This window comes from Phasianus colchicus, chromosome 4 (assembly GCF_987193195.1).
Source record: "Phasianus colchicus chromosome 4, bPhaCol1.hap1.1, whole genome shotgun sequence".
Lineage (NCBI taxonomy): Eukaryota > Metazoa > Chordata > Aves > Galliformes > Phasianidae > Phasianus > Phasianus colchicus.
Window position 1 is genome coordinate 66,614,128 of NC_143439.1, and position 10,708 is coordinate 66,624,835.

Consider the following 10,708-nt stretch of genomic DNA (forward strand, 5'->3'; position numbering starts at 1 on the left):
GCTTCAGTTTGATGGTGATGGCTTTAGAAGGCAAGAAGTATGAGGAGTGGCTGACATCCCTTGGTTTGTTCAGCCCAGAGCAGAGGATGATGAGGGGAGGCCTCATGGTGGTTACAGCTCCTCACAGGGAGCTCAGAGGGCAGTGCTGAGCTCTGCTCTCTGGTGAAAGTGACAGGATCTGAGAGAACTGCATGGAGCTGTGTCAGAGTGCAGGGATTCTGCAGGAAGGACTGGCTATCTCGTGAGCAATGAATGGATGGAGAGATTATGACAGCTGTGTCTATCATAGTACAAGAAGTGAGTTACACTTCCAGCTTGGATATGTCCCTAAACTCTGCTTCTTCACTTTGTACTGCAGACCCCTAACCCAGCTAACTTTGTTAAAAAAAAAAAAAAAAAAAAAAAATTGCTCCTATGCTGCTGCAAGAAGTGCTAAATGTTGAGCTTCTGAGAGAGATAGTTGTCCCACAGAGAAGCAGATTAACAAGGACGCATTAAAACAAACAATTAAATGTGGAGATCTGAAGTCAGCAGCAGTGACTACTTTATTAGAGAGTAGAGTGGAGTGGAGGACCAGGGCTCAGAAGGAAGAAGGATGTACACCCAGACTCTGAATTATAGTATGGCTTGGGGTCCTGCATCCCCAGACAGGGCCATCAGAGGCAGAGTTGCTGCATGCTTAGAGGAGCAGTACTGCACAGCCTGGTCCTGGAGTAGCTGAGCATCCAGTGGAAGAAATGCTGAGCCCCAGGCAGGCATTGACACGTGCACTATGAGACAGACCTTCAAATAACTTGAGATTAGGAAGCTCTGTAAAGCCTAAATTATACTTCCAGATCTGTATGAAAAGCTCAGAGCTGCACAAACCCTCTCCATTCACGCAGAGAAATCTTGGAACCTCAATGAAGAAACTGAAACCCACCAAACGCAAATTTCTTCTCCTATTAACAGCTCACCATCCTGATGCTCACACCCAGAATGACCTCCTGGTCCACTGGCACACATCCACCTGAGTTTGTACTGCTGTCCTACAGAGCAGGTTGGCTACAGCCAAGCTGCTGTGGGGGTTGGTCCTTGGCCCTGCTAACTTCCAGGCCATCTGCAGTAGCTGGCTGGAGACTGACAATTTAACAGCACAATTGAGTTGCAGCATCTGAGGACATTTCTTGGCTCTGCTCGAGTCACTGGTGTAGCTGCAGTTCCTCAGACCACTCCCTTCCTGCCTTTCTTTCACAGCCAATGACTCTTTGATGTATTTCCAGTATAGGTTTGGTTATAAAACTGCTACATCAGAGAGACCCTCTCATGATCATATCTATATCCACCTCCAGCAAAATTACTCGTTATTATATTAATAAAGTACTTACTTCTATCTCTTCCGCAAAAAAAGCACATGGCAAATCACCCAGCAACATTCAGGTGGGCTTTGGAATAGCTGAAACTCCAGAGTGAGATTGGTCTGAACCATGAACCCTTGTAACTGGTCATCCCCACAGCTACTTGTGTATGAAGAACTATGTCAGGCTACAGGGGATGTGCTTCTTTGCAAATAATGGGGCTGGATGTGGTTCAGAATGACTGTACAAAATGCTTGTTACAAAATTGGTATAGTGTAGAAGAATTAAAAGTCAGGGAAAGAGGCAAGGGCACCCCAAGCCAATACTGCTAACCAAGTGTGTTGTGTGAAATTAAAAGCTCAGCTGGTCACTGCTGCGTATTTTCAAGATCATGTATTTAAGACATAATGACAATGTCTGCATGAGCTGCAGTCACACAGCAAACTGCTGTGCAGATGTACTCTGCATGGAGAACCTCTCCATGAAAAAAAAAAGCATTCTCAAGATGATGGTTATATTTGACATACGAGCACTGTGGGAACGAACGTCAGCAGCACTGAATATAGGTGTCGGTGCAAATTTTCTTCCTTAACAAGCAATCTTCTGCTATTTAAAAACACCTCTTGTTCTCAAGAACATTCCATCCCTGAATTCTCTGCACAAAGCTTGGATCGGATGTCTACTATTCATATATTTTTCCCCCTTGGTTTCAATATTAGCTGAGGAGAATTATCGGCGGGAGTTAGAGCCGGAAATAGGAAATGAGATTGAAATTGTTAACAAGAGAGAAAAATAGTTCAAGGAGATTGGTCCTTCTAAGAACTGCCACATTTACTGCCTAAGATTATATAACACTTGGAGTAGAATGAATTTAATAAAAGATGAATTCAATACATTTATTGATTTTGACCATGTTAATCAGATATCTTGTTATTGCTGTGTTCTAGAGCTCTTTGCCAGTGCAGAACATGCATGCAGTCCTTATGCAAGAAGCTGACAATCTAATTACAAAGAAATGGTGGGTAGATGCATAACACGAGATACAAGATGAAATGAGGTAATAGGGGCCAGCATAGAAAGTGGTGATCACAGAATCATAGAGTCATTTGAGTTGGAAAAGACCTTTAAAGGCCATCTAGTCCAATTCCCCTGCAATAAACTGGGACACCCACAGCTGCATCAGTTGTTCAGAGACTCGTCCCACCTGACTTTGAATGTCTCCGGGGACAGGATATCCACCACTTCTCTGGGCAACCTGTGCCAGTGCTTCACTAGCCTTATTGTAAAAAACTTTTTCCTTATATCCAGTCTAAATCTCCCCTCTTTTCATTTGAAACCATTTCCCCTTGTCCCACCACAAGACCCTGCTTTAGACCCTGCTAAAGATTATTTCCCCTTCTTTTTTATAGCCCCTCTTTAGATACTGAAAGGCTGCTATCAGATCTCCCCAGAGCCTTCTCTAGGATGATATTATCACTTTCTCTTGAAAGATTTGTTGCCCTCTCTTCTCAGGGAATCTTATCCAGTAACTCCTTAAACAGCCAGAAGTTCACTCTACTGAAGCTTATCATCTTGATATCACTCTTTGCCAGGCCAGGCTCATACGCCTTGAGATCACAAACTCAGCCAGGGTTTGGTCACTACAGACCAGACTGTCTCCCATCTTAACCTCTTAATTGATCTTCACACTGGTGAGCACAGGGTCCAGTAATGCTTCACCTCTTTTTGTTCTTCATCAAACAGATGAAGACCAAAAACACAAGACAGGAAAACACTAAAAGAAAAATAATTACAACAGGCCAATTTCAGTGTATCTTTATAGTTATTTTCCCATTTGTGCTCCACTGGAGCTCATCTTGTTATCTTGTTCCAAGTAATTTCTTCTTCCTGAAGATCGACCCTACGTACATGTACTTGTACATAGCAGTACTGATAAGAAAAAGCTGGCTGCATGTTAGTATCAACATCTTGCTGATTGTGAAACAGGTTCTCAAGAGACACTGCAGATGTTTATTGCTGGAAGCAAATGAAATGAAATGAAAACGTCTCATATACAGCAACAACAAAGTAAAATGGGCTACTTTATTAGGAATGTGCCATCATACTTTACATTCCCATGAGCTAGAGTAAAAGCAATTACAGCTGCAGGAGGGTAAATTCTTGCCTTATGGCAACCTGATATTTTGCACTCTGATTCTAGGCCTAGGATGCATCAGAAGATACTTGAATTCTCTCAGATTCTTCAAGGAGCAGGCTGAACATATTGTCTGTACGCAGCCTGTGTTGGTGCCATTTCGACATATATTTTTGGATTTATAATGTTTTACTGGCACCACCATTCAATAACATCATGGGAATCTCTAAGCAGTGTGGTTTGGCACTACCAGGAGAGGTGGGAATGCTCTTGGCTCTTTGGCAAATTGTACAGTCAAGAAATAATGTGTTTATAGATTGAGAATTTAAAATAAGTTCTGTATCACCATTGCTCCTCATCTACGTACACAAGAATGTCTCCATTATTTAAGGTAGATTACACAAGGAGACTCCACAGGAGTTCCCCTAAGAAATTGGCCATCCACTCTGCCAAACCTGGGATATGATCATGGAACGTATGTGCATGATTTGGCACACAACTCCCATAGTTTAGATCCCACCTCAAGGTGCATTTCTTCGTATATCAGTGCCTTTTCTACCATAGGAAAGCAGTTCAAAACCAGAGGGACAGTTTTTGAGCAAGGATGACCCTTACCTTTCCAAACAAGATGCAGCTTGAAGATTCTGGTGTTCAGCAGCCACAGGTGTGACAACAACACGAGTGTTAGTGTAGACTCTTAGATTTCATTTCCAGAGGGACCGAGTGAGTTTGTACCAAATTTTCTGTTCTGGAAAGCAGTCTAGCATATATGAAGTTTGAAATATTTTTTCAATGTGGAAAATAACTTGCATTCTCGAAGCTTATAAAATATAATCACTGTAGGAAATGAAACAAATATAAGCAAGGGATGGAGAAGACCTTCTCTCACTCACAGAAACAGAACCAACACAGGGACTGCAGTTGGAATGGTGAACCATCACAAGATTTCACATCCAAAAAGCTCCCTACAGCCTCATTGTGGTTGGTCTCTTTGAGCCATAGAGTGCTTGAGAATGGCTCAGCCCAACCTTTCTGTGAATGGGTAGGCACTGTCAACAGGATCCAGACTTCCACTACACTGTACATAAAAGGAATGTTGGACCTGAAATTAGCTAGTTAGCACCTCAGGAAAGAGGATGCATACATGTATTTTCTTAATCTAAGCAAAAAAAGTTAGTAGCTGAGTTTCTTCACAGGTACTGCCAGTAACATGGTCAAGGGTTTTTTGTTCTGTTTTTTTTTTGTTTGTTTGTTTTGTTTTTCTGTTTTTTTGTTGTTTTTCTTTTTGTAAGCATTGCTGTGCACCACTTCATATAAAGTTTTACCAGGTCTCTAATAGCATTTTTACTTCTATCTTCTCTTCCTCCACTCCCATCTTTTCTGTCTCAGATGGAGCGGGCACCTCCCAAGAAGTTCCAAAATTAAAATGCTCTCATCCAGGTATGTCATTTGTCACTTCTCTGTGCAGGGTGGCCAGAGGTATCTAGAAGCTTTTATTAATTTAGCTTTCCCACACTGTTGTTGCTGTCCTGCTTCTCCTATTCTACCCAATTAGAAACTCATTTCCTGAGGGATATATATATCCCAGAGGAGAAACAATACAAAACATTCAGTAATTACTAGCCTGTGATATAAGTTTATTTTAAGGCTATATATCTGGGAGCTCCAAGATATTTGGGGAGTATTTATTGTTACAGCAGAGCAAGTCAAAGGACTAGAAATGGGATAGAAAATCTTTCATCTCTGGGTCACTGACTCAAACACAGCACAGGTCAACAGTGGCTATAAGCTATTTTTAACCAAAAAGTCCTTAGACCTGAAGGTGATGCTACTCTGGTGACCTAAACTGATTTCCATGCAGGTGGAAGCCAGGCTCACAAACATGCTGCCACTGGGTGACCCCACCAGCAGAGCAAATGGTGTGAGTTGCAACATGAACTTTCACTTTCACTTGATCATCTGCAGATCCATGATATGAGTGCCCTTCACGCGGCCAAAGAAAAACAGAAACTGTCAAATGAATATAAAATCTCCATTGGTATGGTGAATTTCAGGGAGATCTGCCCTGAGCGTGAGTCTTGCAGTACAGTGAGAGGTGTGAATCTCAGACCTGATCCAGGCTTTCATTAGCCAGCCAGTCTGTCAATCATTCAAAGTGATGGAGCCCATGAACTGCTGACTGTAGAGTCTGTACATCGCTTTAAAAACTATTGGGATCACGTATCTTCCCCATGCTTCTGTGCTGGGGATCTTTTGACACTTTCCATCACAGTTTTGCACTTTGGCCCTTGCCTCTTGCAGTAGTCATTTCCATCTTGTCCATAATGCTTTTGCATACATGTAGCACAAGAAAGCAATGGTGTCTGGTCAGGAGCATGATATCTGAGAGCACAGCAGAGGGAGGACTGAGCTTCAGAGCCAGTTTCTAGCCTTTATTACATGATCTTGACTCCCACTTACCCCCACAAAATTCAGTGGCACAATTGCACATGGAGTTCACACACATTTGAGACCAGGACCTGGCCTCTCATTTGCAAACACTGCTGTTGCAAATTTTGGCTTGGGGGTGAGCGGTTATGGGGTTCTGCCATCTGGCAGGCTGAGCTTCCCCACTTGCCTTTTGAGGAGAGTATTTCCCATTTCTGAACTGAAGGCTTCTTCTCAGTCTTGGTGGCAGCTCTTGGTTTGGCTGGGTTCACCTTGGTTTCTTGGGAATGCCTGAGGGCAGAGTTGATCTCTGAAGCCTCAAAACCTGAAAGATCCAGTTTCATGAACAAGAAAAACATAAGGTGCACTTGATCTTGACACCTTCGTGCAACCTGTGTACTTTCCCAAACAAACCTTGCCTAAGCCTTCCAGGGGCTCAGCATGAGGTTTGTAATTGTGGACAATTTTATTTTTGATGAGCAGAGCTGAATTACACAGCTTTTCTCACATCTGTTACTCAATTGGCTGAGCCATTTGAAATTAGACCTAATTACTTTTCTCACTCCATTAATACCCAGAGATGGTTGATTTCTTTTTTTTTTTCTGAAAGCTATTGGAGCTTTTGCTGAATTATTCAACCACAGCCTCATTGCAAAACATCTTAGGAACTAATACAAATAACAGCCATAGTCAGTTTATGCTAAGATACCTATGTAGGCAACCCTTTCATCCAGCTCAATGGGCTGCAGATAAGCCTACCTGGATCACACATTACTTTGGGGAGCACTTGTTCTTGTTGTGTTGAAGTGAATGGGCTCCCACTACTTTCAGTGCTGGCAAGTGCCTGACTGCTATCCCACACTGTTTGGCTTGGCACCAGCTTTGCACTTGGGTGTTTGCCTTTGCCCCAGGTTATTCTGGCAGTATCTCTCTTCCCAATTTAAATTCTTGAGGGCAAGGAGAACTTTACCATGTAGGGATCACCAGCAATGCTGCCACGTCCCTTAAGAGCATCACTTCTGCTTGCCTTTCTTCACTACAGAGATTAGTACTGGAAAGCTCCTTAGCACCTCTTCCAAAAGATGATGGAAACAGCATTCAGAAACTGAGGAAATGCAATCTTATCATCATTCTTGGCCTGAAGACAGGTCAGGAACAGAAGCAGCTGTAGATTTTCTAACTTTCCTCAGCATCTTCCACACCTTGGCCAGCATAAACGAGGGAGCCAGCACATGCAAGGAGAGTGACTTGAGCATACAAGACAAATTAAGAGGCCAAGAAATGGCTCAGTCCAGGGAAACCTACAGGTAGTTTTGCAGATGTGTGGTAAAGACAATTCTGAAAAAGAATGTAGCAGAAAAAATCTTGCTGCTAGGCAGATTAATTTTTTGCTGTTCTAGTCATCTGGAAAATGCAAACAATGCTGTTTAATGATACAAATATTTTTTATCTAAATACCCCCCAAATGTAATGATACTAATATATATATATATATATATATATTTTTTTTTTTTTTTGTAAGGCCCTGGGCAACTTGATCTAGCTGTGCATGTCCCTGTTCATTGCAGGGCAGTTGGAGTAGATGACCTTTAAAGGTCTCTTCCATTTCTAAGGATTCTATGATTCTATGCAATCAAAATAATCTGAGGATCTTCCCAGCGTTCACCTCCAGTGAAAATGGAAAAGAGAACTATACTACTCATGGCTTTTGTGATGAGATTATGCCATCTGGCTGCAGTAATCCATGGCCAGATTACAACCACCTTACTTTTATACGTGTCGTTTATTTTTATTTTTTATTTTTAAAGACCGAGTGCGTTTATTTGACATCTTTTTTTTATTAATTCCAGTACATGAATTTATGCAAGTGGGATGGAAAAATATGCCACCAGAGCGCTGCCTAGCACTTATAAAATTACAGACTTGCTGAATGGTTAAGGTTGGAAGGAACTTCTGGAGGTCACTCTGTCCAACCCCGTGTTTTCCCCCTGCAGAGATATTTTATATCCTCCAAGATTACTTGTTCTTTTTTTTTTTCTTTTTTTTTTTTCTTTTTTCTTTTTTAATTTATTTCAGCACATTTCAAAGCAGAGGCACAATGCACTCCTGACCTTCCTGTCATCATGTGGGGCATATTTACACCCATCCACAATGTGTCTGCTCCAAGCTGTTCTCGAGAATCTCCCTTGATACTACATAGCCTTCTCCATGAAGCTATTATTTCAAAAGGAAACAGATGGGAAACAACCATAATTAGCACAAGGCATTCCTTCTTATCTCTTTGTCTTCCAGAAACAGGCGAGACTGACATACTCCTCTAAGCTTTTTGTAAAAAGATACATAGAAAACAATGAAAATCTGATCTTCCAGAATAACTATAAGTACCACAATTCTGTCCGTGTCCTGAAGTGATCTGAAGAGCAGCCATTTCCTGGTATATTTTTGGATAGAAGATGTCCAGTCTGCAACCCTTTCCCAACTCTTATCAGATCAATATTGTGCCATCTCATCATAAAGATACATTGTTCCTGCTGGAATGGCCATTACCCAAGCTGGGGGCATCTTCCATGCAGTGCTTTCTTGTAGCTTTTCTGAGAAATCCCAGCAACTCACAGATGCTACAATATGTCAGCACAGCCACAGTGCACCCTCACAAACATCCTCACTGCATCCAACAAAAAACGGGATGAAGGTCAATACTGGCCATCCACATTCCCATGTTGTGGGCAGCAGCAACTGAGGAGCAAAAGCCAGCATTAAATAGGTGCTAAGCACATTTGCAAGCTCCTGTCCTGGGAGAGTCACAGAACTCGTGTCTGGCAAACACCCCTATGGCTTCCCTCAATTTTTACTTTATCTCCCATGTGTCAACACATTCTCATCTCCAGGTCTGAATGGCTGAAAAAAAGTCCAAGCGGTTTCCTGACCTCAACAAGTACAGTACCAAAATCCTCTGTGCATTGACTGCAACCCATCCCCATGAGTCACGGTCAGAGCAGACAGAAGCAGCCCTCTGCTGCCAAAAAAACAGTGCTTGATAAATCAGCTGGTGAAATAACAGCCTCTCTTCAGTTTGTCATTGTTTAGCCATTGTGCTTTAGGAAATATCAAACCTCAGCTCCTCCACCTCGGCAGCAGGATTCCTGCTAGTAGAATAGAGATAGCAGTATCCCAAATCCCTCCCACTGTAAGCTAAATGGCTCCAGATAGTTGATATACCCCAAAACTTGAGCAACACATGCTGCATGACATAGGAAATAGAAATCACGAATTTTGAGAAGCCTGGGCATTGCTAAGAGGTTTCACCTCATGAGCCAATTTGCCTGAGGGAAGACTGCTGTTGTGGAAACCTCTCTGTAGGGTGATGCTGTGTCCTAAATGGCCTAACAGTGAGAAGCCGTCAGCAAAGCACTGCCATCACTGCAATCATCTGCTTGTTGGCAGCTCCAGACACACCACTGGGAGAACAGGAGATGTAATAAAGATGGGATCCAACCATGGGAAATGGTTGGATAGAAAAGTTTTCCAGGTCCAAAAAACTACAAATAAAGCAAACAAAGACATTCAGAGAAAAATCTGTGTTTAGAAGTCACCAGGTTTTGAGCGATCATTGAAATCCTGATAAATAAAAGTTCTAAACCATTTTTATACCATGTTCTGTTAACGTCTGAATGATGGTGTCTCTGCTAGAAGAGAGGGCAAAGTGAGATGGGAACATAAGAACTGGGGTTTAAGTCAGTAGTTCTTATGTTTCAGACATGAGCTATTTGAGGTCAGATTTTTACACATGGATTTGAATGACATTTGTGAAATCCCAGACTAGCAATCAGTGAACTTCTTAGACTCTCTCTTATGTACAAAACAGGTGATTGCACTTCTAGCACAACTGATGATTCAGTTTCAGTTCAGCACTGAAACAGCCTTGGCCCAGCAGTTCGTTTGATAGTTCAAGTACCCTTTTCTTGAGTTAGTTCAGTACTTTATTAATAAAAAGCTTAGCTTCAGTGATGTTTTCTTGGTTTTAGATGAGTTTATTTTAAAAGCTCTAATGAAATATTTAAAGCTGAAACTGATACTGGACCCATCTCTCTGGAGCAACACTGCCCTAAAACCTTCGAGGACCTGGAGCCAGTCAGTTGAAAGGCAATTTCCCTCAAAATAAATCTGTGCTCTCACACACTGGGAAGCTGTTAACAGTGAGAGTGGGGAATTCGTGTCTGACAGCAGAGGACCACACAAGGTGCAAGGTAGAGGAGAACTGAGCCATAAATTATCACTTCATTATGTTACTATTTAAATAGCCTTTGGGATGAAGGTTGCCTTCCATGAATTTTGCTGTCTTCCACCTTGTCTTCCTCAATCCTCTCAGTCTTGTGGAGAGATGCTTAACATGTGAACATCTGAGATTTCCATTGGTTCACCACTTCTTCTCAATCCTGGCGTGTCTTTGCAGGTGGCAACATCAGAAAATGAGGAATTGGGGCTTATAGAGTCACAGAATATCCTGAAAGGGACATACAATGACCATCAAATCTAACTCCGATCCAAAAGTTAAACTACATTTATAGAATTACAGAATATCTATATATTGTATGGATATACGTAGCAACATGTCCTTATGGCTCCTTAGAAGTGTCTTTGGTGTGGACCTCATTGCATGGCAGACATACACATTTGGAAGCAGTACAGATGACACAGGAATCAGCATATTGGAGTAGAGTGTCATGGCAGTGGTGAGCAGAAAGACCATGTGAATTGGTAAATAAAAATGAGTCATTGGTTATTCAAAGTCTGAATGAATTTCTAAGAC